Source organism: Pleurodeles waltl, chromosome 5 (assembly GCF_031143425.1).
Source record: "Pleurodeles waltl isolate 20211129_DDA chromosome 5, aPleWal1.hap1.20221129, whole genome shotgun sequence".
In the NCBI taxonomy this organism is placed as follows: domain Eukaryota; kingdom Metazoa; phylum Chordata; class Amphibia; order Caudata; family Salamandridae; genus Pleurodeles; species Pleurodeles waltl.
In genome coordinates, this window is record NC_090444.1 from 905557021 (window position 1) to 905571273 (window position 14253).

The window sequence follows — 14253 nt, forward strand, 5'->3', positions numbered from 1 at the left end:
GCCATTGAGCCACTTCTGGCATCACTTAATCAGTATCCGAAGATGACTGGCATTCTTTTTAATCATAGTTCCTTTAAAACATCTGCATAGGCAGATGATATCATGGCTTTCTCAGAACAAGTGGCTATAGCTATACCAGTACTTATTAAAACCATATGTGACTATGTCTTAGTAGTAGGTTACTCCCTAAATACGGATAAACCAAGATTTGTCCTCTTAATATTCACTATAATAAATCCATCCTGGGAAATTTGGCCTACCCTGGCAAAAAGACTGCCTAAAATATTTCGGAATAGATTTTAATGTTGATCTTTAGGAGTCACAAGCCCCTAATTCGAAATTAGTGATTTAAAAAACAAAAATAAATCCATAATAGAGTCCTGGTCATCTAAATTTCTTTACTGGTGGGGCCAGATACAATCAATTAAAATGATTATTGCTACAATATTCAACTATTTGTTAAGCATGATTCCTATCACTTGATTGGGGGAATGTTTTTTCTCTCTTTAGACAAAATGATCAACAGATTTCTGTGTAATGGAAAGAAACCACATGTTGCTATAAAGAAATAAAGTCTTCGGAAAGAAGGTAGCATTAATTTGACAGATTTCACAAGATTCAAATCTGCTTCCTTATTGTCAGTCAATACTTTCTGTTTTTACAATCATAAAAGTACATGTAACATATATAACAGACAGACGTAGTTGAAAAAGCATTAAAAAAAAAAAAACTCGACTCATGTAGGTGATCAGCCATACAAAACATTTAAAAACCATCTATACCATATGGAGAATAAAACCCACTGTAAAATCATAAGAGCAAGAAATCCATAGCAGCCTTTGTGGTAATAATAAATAGCATACTATAAGGTTTACAGGTTTGCCTACACTCATAGATGTCAGTGGGTCAAACGTCATAGTGAATAAATAAAGAAATATAGCCGACAGAGATAAAACAGTGTATCTTGCATATGGGTAGTAGTTCTACACAAATCATGACATTCCACTGTATGCAACAGTGCATATGTATATAGAATGTGATCACAATAATTGGAACCCATAGCAACCCTTGCAAGGGATTCAAAAAGACATGCTTAATGATATATGCCAAAAAAGTGCTAGTGTGAAAAATCATAGAAACTGTAATTATAAAGCATATACTTAAGATTCAATAAAAACATAACAAAATACATACACAATACAGCACAAATATTATGGTGTCACAAAGATTGAGACCCACAACAGTTCTCACAAACAAATATCATAAAGACATTCTACAGTCTGAAAGAACTATGCCTAAACTTTAGGGGATTACTTAATACTATCTACAGACAATACAATCACAGAGATTGAAACCTGTGGTAGCTTATGTTAAAAAAATCTAAGAACCGTCTACTGTCATTGCTATTCTGCCAAGGCTCAAATGGAACAAAAGTGCAATAGGACAGTTGCAGGCAATATCTAATAATAAAGCCCTAGGAATCATATTCATATGCACACCGTCACAAGAGAAAGCGTAAAGGGAAGCCCAGAAAGGTACTTGCCCCAACATTTTACTTCTAATTCTCCAGTGAAGATATTTAGCAACTGCGCAAATAACTGACTGAAGTTGCTCTGTGCAAAAGAGCCTAAGTGCTACATGGAGCTGTCTACACCCACGTTGTTTACAAATTGGGATAATCCAGGATTTTGTGGGCTGTTCATAGCTGGGGCAGAAGAAAATGAAGTGGACCAGAGATTCTTCTGCCTGCCGGCATGACAGGCATATGATACTCAGAATAGGTTGTGTATTCCATTTTTTTTGTGAAGAAAAGAGGAGTAACATGCCATAGCAAAATTTAAGATACTGTTTTTAGATTGTTTTGCTACAAGTGGATAAATGTAGTCTGAGAACGGTTGAATCTCTGTATCAGGCTTAAAATCTAGGAAGTTGCAGGTTAAAGACCCTGTGTTGGTATTCTTCATTTCATTGTCCTGCATATACCCCCAAAAGTCATCCTTAAGAGTATCCCAGGTAAATTTTTCGTGGGGTAGTGGACCAGAATTCCAAGCTGGGTTAAAGAATACTTGACATAGCTTATCCACCTGATATTACCAAATGAATCCAGTGACACCACTTCTTGAAAAGCTTTATAGTAGTCATCTAGAGCTGGGGTATATTTCAGCCTATGCCAGTATAAATAACGGTCTAAGCTGGGCCATGTGGACCATTGGTTTGATGCCCATATACCAGTGTAATGGTACTAGTGGAGTATTTTTAGGGAGGTAAACTAGGGCTCTCAAAAAGGTGAACTCAACTACCCCAAGTGGAGTTGAACAAGCGGTGCCCTATCCAGTGCACTCTCCTCTGCCCTGTATACCTTTAACGCAGGAGATATGTGCCTGGCTCGAGAAGAATTACAGTCTTAGAATAGCTGCAGCGGGCTGGGTTAGGTTCACGTTGCTTTCTTTTTTTTTTTTTTACCTGGGGCGACCATAATATGGGCTTGGTTAATTTGATTCCCAAGTAATCAAACTTGGCGACCTTGTTCAAAAGGTTTGTCCTCAAGCATTATCACACCCCTGAATGACCTATGCAGGCTGATGATCATAAACTTTGTTTTGGGAAGGTTAATCACTAACCCTCGGTCAGCACAAAAAGCCACAAACCTGTCCACCTGGTGTTGCAGGCTACTCAACATTTTCACCACCAAAAAGGTGTCATCTTTAAAAAGCAGAAGGGGAATCGTGTAGCCAGCTACCTTGGGGGCGTCGCTCACCCCATTCTCCAGCATAGCGGACCACATCATTAAGATATAAGATAAGGTTGGTGCGAGGACATACCCCTTGGTGAACACCTTTGTAATCTCCTATTTGTTCGGTTAGCTCACCTGTCGGGCCCCACCTAGCTTGAACAAATGTGTCCTGATTCAGGCATACCAGAATATCCAGGACATTTGGGGGGTTGGGGAGGTTGTCACATTTTCCTTCAGGACCTCCCACCATTTGCCTCGAGGGACATAGTTATATGCATATTCTAAATCCACAAAGACTAAGTACAAGTGGGTCTTCTAGAGGACTTTTGTTTCAAGTAAATGGTTAGGAGCCTAAAAACCTCGTCAATAGGTCTTACTCATCTCCTGAAACCTGCTTGCAAATATGAGCGGGTCCTCAACCCAAGACTCCAGTTTTCCTAAGATCTGTCTGGAGAAGACCTTTTGGGCTACATCAGTGAGGTTTATTGGTCTCTAGTTTAAGGATGAATCCTGCAGATCCTTTTTATAGATGGGAACAATTTCTACCTTTGAACTACACATTATACTTGCTCCCTCCAGAATACAATTTGACAGTTTATTCAGACACCGAGTCCAACCATCAATGTCTAATAGAAAGAGATCGCCCGATAAGCCATCATACCAGCCGCTATGGCCTATATTGGTCACAGTGTCTCACTCATCTAAATCTTAAATGATTGGGAAGAAAGTTGACTCTTAGGGGTTGGCAGGACCCCACATGAAATACCTGCCCCAACGAGTGGTCATAAAGAGCAGAACAATGTTTATGCCATATTTCAGCTGGATGGAGTCATCTAGAAGCTTCAGTGGTCGATTCTCTCCATTGGCACCAACATCCAACACTTTCTAGTATCTTTATGAATTGCTCTCTCATAAATGTCTTCCCAGACTTTTGTGTCCCACTCCTGATGTGCTTCGATTTCAGCCAGTTTATTCTCTTTCCTCCTAACTTTAATAAGACTGATGTCACCACACTCAAGCTCAGTGGAGCCCATTCTTCCTATGGCGGTAGTCTTTATTAAACCAAGTGTAGCCAGATTTAACAGGCACATGAGTGGGCTCATGACGTACAGTAAAACATTCCCCTAGGACCTTAAACATGTTCCCATGTATCTGTTCAGTTGCGGAATTTCAATCCTGAGGTGGAAAAAAGGTTGTCTAATCCGTGTGTAGCATCCATCAGAGCCTGGTTCATTTTATTCTTGAGGTCCGTAAGCACGGCAAAGCTGCCCTACTTGACCTTACATCCGTCATTTGAGGGAAGCACATTGTTAGTAAGTGACACTGGGACATTAAGTGGTTAAATAAACCCCTTGGTGAGCGGTGAACAGTGCTATGATCACTGTCTACCCTATTGAGGTCCTTCATATCAACCAGATTGCCCCAGAGGGAAAGGGTAGTTAAAAAAACAGATTCTGTGTGTATAACCAGTTCCATTAAAAGTGTGGGCAGCCTGTGGATTGTATAGTGTGTGGTCATTACATGATCTCAGGGCATAGGATAGTGTAAAGAACCGAAGCTGGTAAGTAGCACCTGTCCAGCGTTTCACTGGCATAGGAATACCTCATTCCTCATCTTCGGCAACAATGGAAGAAATGCTGTCATTGTCTAGTCGCTGGAATGTGGTGTCACCCATACCTCAACCCCACCGAATATAGACATTATACAAATACCTAGATAAGAAGGGTGCCAGAAGGATGGCCACTTCCAACACAGCGAGCCGGAGTATGATAAGACACGCAGCCTGATCTATGGACAGAGTCAAGGCTCCAGGTTTCCTGGAGAAGACGTATGTCGAACTGGTCAAGGAAGGCAGGCCAGATCACTTAGCGTGGATTTCACGTCTGCAACATTCCATGACAAGATGTCAATAATAGTGCAGGTTCTTAAGTTGATCATCGTCTATTGTGTTCAGGTGCACAGGATCACTGTTAGGCCGAGGTTCCTCAAGTTCAGGTGAATAGCCCCTCTCCCCATTAGCACATAAAGGGTCCAGGATTCCCAGTCATTCTATTGTGGATGTGCCCAAAGTCTCCGTCCGATTCCAAGGTATTTCATTCTAAAGATCTTGTAAATTGTAGGCAGAAGGTGGATTGAGGTTGAGCCAAGTAAGAGTGCCGGTGGGGTTTTCCTGCACATCTCAAAACTCGCCAAACCCTCCAGCAAGAGTTTGAACTGCAATTTTATCCTATATAATCAAAGATCCCTGAAAAATCACAGGGGTCATGCAAATGTTTGGCATGCAGGATGTCGGAGCAAATGATATCAAGGCAATCACAAACTTCCTTATTTGATAAGGGTACATACTGGTTTGAAAATGATGGGAACTATATTCCTTCCTGGATTATTCAGTAGAAATTACTGGTGGAAGATCTATTTTTCATATTCATTCTTACTATCAATGAAAACAATCCAGTTGCTCAAAATCTGATATATTACTACCACCAAAAGAATAATTGCAAATATTGATGCCAAACTCTCAACAGTTAAGATCTAGAGAGAATATCAGGCCCTTCGCTAATTTACAACAAATTTATGGTCTGAAGAATATTGAGTTTTATAATTTCCTATAAAATTGAAGGTGGCTATATCCAAACAACATACCTTTACTGAACGCAAACATTCAGTCATGCTCTAATTAATAAAAATGAAGAACAGTGGGTATGTTGCCTCTAAAATCTACAAATTCTTGAAACCCTCATCCTCCAACTTACTGAAATAGGCAGCTGATTGGGAAGTGGAGAAGAACGCATGCCTCCTAGAGGATCTGTAATCTAAGATTTAGCCAAGCACTTTCTGCAAAACAATTATTCCCAGTCTGGCTCAGACCAAATATCTTCTCCTTCATAAGAGTATTTCCGACATCTGAAAGGCTGCGTGGGATGGGTTTAACAACAAATAAAAATTGCTGAAGTTGTAAAAGAAGTCTTGGTGATCTCTTGCATAAGTTATTTAAATGCCTTCTACTACTTCCATTTTGGAATATGATACATTCACACCTAAACAAAAGTTTTCTTCTTACACCCCTTGAGAACTTTACTTTTACTGATGTAGGCTCCTCCCTTGACAACAGGGTGACTGATATGAAGAAGCATGACTTCTGTTTAACAGATCTAAAATTTACGTTAGCACATAAAACTATCTTAAGTACTTGGAAGAACTTCTACAATGTTTCAAGCCATATATGGTGGGAATGGTGAAGATATATCACAGGGGGCAGAGCAGATTGTGGCTCAACAATACCCTTGGCTCTCAGCAAGCTGTCCCTAATGGAGCAAATTAGATGAATAGCTCAAAAAAATCAAACCACCTTGATATTGCACTAAACACAAAACCCGCTTGACGTCACTCTCTGCCCCTCAGATATATGTGTGTGTATATGTATGTATATATATATATATATATACATGTGTACACACACATATATACACTCTTTGCTGTTCTCACTACCACAACTCTGGTATGGTGTCCTCAGGCCTTTATTCCATTCTGAATACTCTTATTTCTGTTTCCTGTCTCTTATGTTTGGTCTTCCTTTTCAGTTTCCTCTGGTAAGCAATGTCTATTGAGAACCAGTCTTACTGTTGTGGTCTTCTTATTTATGCCCGCAACCCCATTGCTTCCGTGAATAACCATACTGATACGTGGACAGAGATATCTTGTGCATCTCTGTTTCATGTTACATTAAGTACAATCATTTTCCCCTCAACCTACTTGCTTTTAATTGTGTGTTTATGTATAGAAACTGCCATTTAAACTAACTTTGTGCTAAGACGTTTTGCTTATCTTTGTAAGTATTTTTGTATAAGTTTGTTGTTATGCATTCAAAATAAATACTTTTTGAAAAACAAAATTACTTGAATGGTTTGCTGAGGTAAAATATCTACCATAAATGTCTGGTGACTGACCACCTTAAAGGTACTGCCACCCATTCATCCGAACACTGCATTTCATGTTCAGATTAATAGTTTAGCACGCAAAAATTACCTGAACTTCGGCTTGGGTAAAAAAATATACCTGAAATGCTGCTCACTTTACCAAACTACCCGAATTGTGCATCTCATGTTACACATTTTCCACAAAATTACTCAATGTGGCTTTAGGATGTAATCTCTGTAATTATGCGTAAACTTTGTTAAACAAAATTAGGCCAGTTATGCTGGCGTGATTACAATTTTGCCCAGGCCTAATAAAAATAAAAAAAAGCTATTTTCCCTTTAGTTGATACAGATACCCAATGATTCTGATGTGGTCCTGAGGCGGGGTGCTATTTTGGAACTTGGGCGATAGAAGTAGGCAGAGGCAGAACAGGGAAAACCCTACGCACATCACTGCTCTAGCATTGGATGGGCAGTAAGGTCATAAAGAGAAACTACCTTCAATGTTACTGCTGCCCAGCTAGTGTCCGTTAGCAATTGAAGACCACATTCTGCTTGATAATCCCTATATCTCCCCTCTATAACAAAATTATGAGGGAGGTTCTGTAGGGACTTGGAAGAACCTTAGTTGCAGAAGCTCAGATCTGGAATTGGCCCTTCAGCCTGTCATCCCTGACAATGGGAAACGAGAACGGCGTGGATCTGACCAGTAATTAAGGAATCTTAGGCCCTTGTAGGTAGGTTGCAGTGTGATGTGGTTGGTGGGAATGAAGGGGAACACCTCTTTGAATCAAATAGAAAGAAGATTGTCAAACACATCGGGCAGCATATGATTGTTTCCCTTAACTGTTCAGAGTAGCATATTTCTTTTGGTACAGCACTGCCAAACTCGTTTAGATATTTAAATTCCTCAGAACAGTACTATTTAATTAACTTGTGCACACACATTTAATTTCACAGTTACAAGTCTGCAAAGAAGATTATCCTGCAGGAAGCAATCCCGGGTTGTTAGCCATCTTTCAGTGTGAGCCCTTTCTTAATTTTGGCTTCCTCCGATTATTTTCAAGCTTATGGCACTTGAAAATAGATAAATAAATATCCTTGATGTTTTTGACATTCTCGGTCTGAGTTCTTAAATAGTGGCAGACATAAGGCTGTTGTGAGCAATGTAAACCTCTAGATTGAGACTTTGGGGACCAGGCAACATACACAAGGACACACTCATACTGTTGTATAAAAGTTGCATTTTATGTAGCGGTAGAGTAGTTCTTACAGTATGCATCCCAGCCTCTCTTGAACCATACTCACTAATATATTCTTACCATGAAACAAGTATAACTCCTTCAAGTCTCTAAACAAATCAACCCACCCACTTTTTTTTTTTTACCTCCAATGCCCCCAAAAATACCTCCACTTCTATTCAAACCTTATTACTCACAGCCTACCATTCATGGATCAGCCCTGTTGATCCTCGTTTCTTGATTCATCCTTCTAGTTTTACAGAACACGTACCTTCTGGCCTTCCAGTTTTCATCAAATTACTGTGAGCTGTAAATATCACTTCTGAGTTTATTTTCCTTTGACTGCTTTCTTGCATACTGGCATCCTGTAACACAAAGTGTTACAGCGTCATTGAGACAACAACACTTGATGTTCGCCCTGATATGCAAATCAAGGCCCCCCTTTTAATTTTACTATACTCAGATGACGTGGCGCTCTCTATGAGCGAACCAGGATTATCATGAAACGATCATTGGAGAGTTTTTGGGACATTATTAGGGTTATTGATGAATTGGAGTAAGTCATTCACCTTTCCTCATACCCCAAGTAGTAGAAGATTCCACCTGGACTTTCCCCGTGAGTGGTTTGAGAACTTAGAGTTTGGGCTGACCACAGATTAGAGGTGAAGGCAACACAAAATAATGGAAAGATTATTGCCATATTGGAAGAATGGATCGGAATGTGTGTAGGCATGTTGTTTTCAATGGCAGGAAGGACACATCTCATTCACAAAGATGGTGGTCCCCAACCCTAAAAACTATTTTATCTTTTTAGTGTACATCCCTATATAGTTTAATAAGTAATTATTCCGCATGTTGAGGTTCCTGATGGTCAGACTGGCCTAGACTGGGAGGTAGCCCTGTCTGGCTTGAAAGACACCGGCCTTGCCATATCACCACGTGGACTTGGCCCCAGATTTGAAGTTGTACTACGTATGTTCGCAAGCACATTTTGCTTACCATTACTTTCACCCTCAGTCATTCAAACCACGCTTAGCATTGGAAAAGGATAATACTGAGCCTATGCCCTTACAAACATTGATATGTAGGTGCTGCCCCATTACCCACCTGTTTACTCTGCTGCATCACCTTGCACTGGCACTAACAAGTCAATAGAAGGTGATATCCCGGTAGAAAAAGCATCACATCATAAATTGGATATATCTTCCGAAAGCTCCCGTTCACTCTCAAACTCTGCGGGGTTGTGCTCCAGGCAGGAGAGGCATGCTAGTCAAAGCATTTCAGTTGTTGCAAGAAACTGGAAAAAAGCAAACACTCTGGAAGACAACTTGCTGTCCTAGATTTTTACAAATACATACACTCAGAAATATTGGTGGTTGCCCAAAGGTAGTTAGAGTTAGATCTGTTTTTTCACAGAAAGAGCGTTTTTTGGTTTGCTATTAAGTTTGACCCCATTTGACGACTCTTCTAAAACTTTCCCGAAAAAAGTTCATCCACCTCAGCTCCTTCCTGGAACGTTTTGGGATGATCCTAGGCCCCAAGCGGGGGAATCAGAAGCCAAAAAAGTAAATGATGCGATCCTATCAGAACTAGGGCAACAAAAAAAAAGCACAAAATGGCTGCCAGACAGTGTCTGTTATATCTATGCTGCGGGGGCCTACCAATGGGGTTGGTTTAATAAAGGGGATGATAGCTGTGTGTCACCCCCTCCCTGAGCCTCCAAAGGCCCTGGGGACCCCACCCCTGGGGCCGAAAATTGTTTATATAGGGAGGGGTGGACGTGTGCCTCCCCCGCCTTCCCGAGCCACCAGAGACTCTGGGAAGCCCATCCCTGGGGCAGAAAATAGTGTATATGCGAAGGCGGGGGGGGAGGCACACAACCCCCTCTCTCTGCCTCCAGAGGCTCCAGGGAGCCCAACCAAGGGGCTGAAAATAGCTTATATGGGGAGGGGTCCATGCAGTCCCGCCATGCCTCCAGAGGCTCTGTGGAGCCCACTTTTGGGTTCACCATTATTTTATTAAGGGAGGTGGGGGGGGCACATGGCCTCCCTCCTCGTGTCACAAAAGGCCCTGGGTAAACTACCCCCAATGCTGACTCAGCAGCTATGTCCCGGGGAGCCTGTCCACAGGACATAGCGGTTTCCCTTCACACAACAGCACATGCAGGGAAATCTGTGTTTGCTCTCACTTGGTGGGAGCATTTTCAAAACATACGCCTAGTGAGAGCAAGCACCAAGTCTGCTCTCAGCAGGCAGGAGCTTTGAAAATGCTCCCACCCTCTGGGAGAGGACTTTTGATCTGTCTTTCTGGCTGCAGTGAAGCAGGCAGGGAAACAGATCAAAATATTGCACCAACCAGGACAGGGCAGTATTAGGAACTGCTCCATTTGGGTGGGAGCAGAACCATCTCCCACTGTATGTGGGGAGCCAGCTGGAACCGGGGAACCTTGGGTCTCTGCCTGCGGCCCCCAGTGAGACTATTTGATTGGGCACCCACCTTTAACAGCGCTAGGCTCCAGGGGATGTGGTCCCTAAGCCCCAGATTGGCCTGGGAAGGGGAGCCACCCTGGGGGATGGGGTCCCTAGGTCCTATGAAAACCCAGAAATACAAAAAAGGCCTTGGCTGATGGGTCCACAAGGCCTAATAAGACTCTGGGGGGGAGGGGGTATCGTGCCCCTCCTCCCCTTTATTCAAAGGATAGCCCCGGGGAATGGGGTCTCCAGGTACTAACAGGGCTCGGGAAGGGGGCGGGTGGGCAGGGGGGGGGGCATGCGGTCCCCTTAGCTAAAGATAAACAGCCCTTGGGGGATGGAGTCCCCAGGACGTAATAAGGCTCTTGGGGGGGGGGGGGGGCTGGCCCCCATCCCTTTGGGGAAAGGGAAAGAAAAGGCCTTGGGGAATGGGGTCCCCAGGGTCTAACATGGCTCTGGGGGGGGAATGGGGGACCAGCATGACCCCTCTTCCCACTTTTTTTTAAAGGGGTGGCCATGGGGAATGAAGGTCCTGCGGTCCTAGCAAGGCTCAGGGAGGGTGGCTATGTGGCCCCTTCCCCTTTACTTTACTTTAAAAAATATATATAAAAGGGCCCTGGTGGATGGGTTCTCCACGGCCTAGGAAGGCTCGGGGGGGGGGGTGCAGCCCCCTCCCCTTTAATAAAAATGAATACATTTTTTTAAAATGCCCTGGGGGATTAGGTCCCTAGGGCCTAATAAGGCTTGGGGAGGGGAGCTCCCTGATCTCCCCTCCTCCTAAAAAAAAAAAATAATAATAATTCCCTGCACAGTGGTGTCCCAAGGGCCTTATAAGGCTCAGGGAGGAAGACCATCTGTCTCCCTGCCCCTTTCATAATTTTTTTTAAAAAAAGGCCCTTGGGAATGGAGTTCACAGAGTCTACTAAACCGGCTCGGGGAGGGGACCGCTTGCTCCCTACCCTTAATAAAATAAAAGACCATTACATATTGTAATGTGGGATTGGCTGCATTTACTGGGGTTGGCCACAGGGCCTGGCTGCAGACAAGGCCTTGTGGCCAACTGTCCACTTCGCACAGCCAAAGGCCATGCCCAACTTGGGGTTGCCTGCATGTGAGGGATTGGCTGCAGGCTTTAGATTTACATATGGTAACAAAATATTACACTGTGTTTAAAAATAAAAAAAACTCTAGAAATGCACCGAAAAAAACTAAGTGTAAAGTAATGTTCTAGGTAAGTGTGATTAAAAAGACCTGTTTTTGTTAATTCTTAGAAATGCACTGAAAGAGCCAAAGGTTATAGTAACATTATAGTTAGGTGAATTTGTCAGTGACAACATTGTTTTGAACTAAAAAAAAAAAAATACACAGAAATTCACCAGTTATAATTAGTTAGCAGCACTAACCTGTGCCTCCGCAATGCACTGCATATGACATCACTCATGACATGTTCTGTGACATATTTTATGACATAATTCATAACATCTCAAATTGTATCATTGATGATATCGCTGATGACATCATCCCATGAGTGTGCTAGTTTGTTTTTATAGTTTACATAGTGGCAGGTAGTTTCCATATTACTTTTCTACCTACTTTTGTACAGCCTGTATACAGCTAATCAGTAGAAGTATTTGCAAAACTCATGTGTACCATAGGTGCATAGAGGTATTGAACACATTATAAATGTTTGTATTGAAGAGTAACTGTGTGCAGGCTACGTTTGCTCATTACTTTCCACACAGGTTTTTTGGTACTGTAGCAAATATTTCCAGCAGGGCAAATATTCTATATACTACATTGTAAGTATTGTAAGTAGCTTTGGAGTTATTAGACAGAATGGTGTCAGTCTAAAGGTTTCTACTTAACATAAAATACTGTGTGCACCAGGAACTAATCCTTGCATATGTGTATGTGCTTGTTTTGCTTCAGAAGATGGACTAGATGTAAGCTATCACCACAATATGAGGGCTGGAGGTGGTATGGTCATTAGCACCTTCAGACCTTGGTTATTTTAAGTGAATAGTCACTCTTTGAACACGTTTTACATAAAGTGTACACTGCGCTTAGTATATACTTTTTAATACTCTGTAGTGTATTTCTCATGAGACTTTCACTGTCTGCAAACAGTGTGGTACAAAGTAAACTCTCCATACAGTAAACACTGTTAACAGTACCCACTTTTGTACTCATATCAACTTCATTTCTCAGTGACGGTTCAGTGACTGTTAGATTTGATACAGGTAAAGAAACAACAAATATGAGTAAACATTCAACAGTAAATAAATGCATGTTAAAATTCAAAATACATTATTAAAATTAAAATTAACATAGCAATGTTTTTGCCTGTTATGGACTTAGCTTGCAGTACATTTCAAGTAGCAATATAGTTTCTCAGTGCAGATTATCAATGCAGTATTGCCTTGGTCAACCAGAACACAGCCCAAGTGGGAAATAGCAAAAAACACACATGAAAGTATTGATGTAAACGCCTCATAACTCATATTATCCAATTTCGCAAAGTATTCATAAATCCCAAGTGGGAATACTGTTGTCTCCAAATAAAATTGATAGCAGCCATCTATGTATATCTAATACAACCCAAATAGGCACCCTAAATGCTAGTCTCTTTCAGTGAAAATAGCAAATGATTAAACACAATAAGTGGGGGGAAAAAAAAGGAAAAACAAATGTTGGAAACCTCACATTATCCGAAATTCACCAAGACTTTATAGTCAGAAGAGTAGGGTAGCGTGCCTAGCTGGTGCATTTTCTCATTTCCACAGCAATGCCAGTCCCTTTCTCTCCTCCCTGTAAAATAAGAGAATAAGTTCAGACTTACAGAACACTCACACTTACAACACAGTTCATCATCAAACAACAAGGGTACCTACCCTTACATGAAACTGTAACAGTTTCATGTAACGTCCTAAATGATTCTCCATTTAAATGAACAAACAATTCCTCATCAGAATTAAGGCCGTGGGGGTTTTGTGTTTAGATCAGTTATAAGTCATGATTCCCTTTTACTCAATATCAAAATTCAGTCACCCCATCTAGGGTCGACATCCATTTTTTCACTACTGATATAGCTCAACAGATTTTGGTCACTGTAATGAAGCTGCTGAGAATGTTTGGCCACCATATAATGTTTGTCATGATTGGTGATAGCATGCATATGTTGTAGTACTCGTTTGCGTACAGGATGAATCGTACTAACCTCATACTTAAGAGCATACAGGCATTACAGGAAATACATTACCAAGTTTGTACCACATGTAATGAATTGGGATATCTCAGTTTTCATTGCCTGGTACATCTTATTGGTTTTTTGTTCTTCTAATTCATGAATGCCTTATGCTTGCTATAAATATAAAAACCAGCAGGGTTTTTAATATTTTTTGCTGTGTTCACTACTTCCTACAGTTATATCACTGCATACTAAAATATCTCTCAGTGACCTACTTTTTCGGTAAGTGACAACAGGCTTGTCACTCAACAAATCCTCTATGATAGAATCACACTTCAACAGGGCCCAGGTTTTCTTAGGATCTAATTAACTGCAACAGACTCACTATTGTTAGTAGTGATCATCCTAACCAGGCCAACGGTCTCCGTTTTGAGTTTCACGTTTTTGCTGGCACCATGTAAAATGACTTCTCTGGATTTCAGCTGGCGCGTTGAACAGCTCTGTCAAGTTCTCATTGAAAGTAGCCCTGTTTGTAAAAGCCTGTAAACCATCACTCTCTGTTCAGCTAGAAAGAGCTCGTGGTGCTACTCCAAGGGTATTGAAGTTCTGCTTATTTTATTAAATAACTTAAAGGAACAATTGAAAACGTCAATGTGTTTCAATCATACAGACCTGTGTAGCAGCTGGTTTTGTCACTTCAATA

The 14253-nt window shown here is 41.4% G+C and overlaps 1 protein-coding gene across 3 annotated transcripts in view; it reads left to right on the forward strand.

The window, feature by feature from the left end:
- Positions 1-14253, forward strand: part of TTC13 (tetratricopeptide repeat domain 13) — an 815569-nt gene that overhangs the window by 69462 nt on the left and 731854 nt on the right. The window lies entirely within an intron of this gene.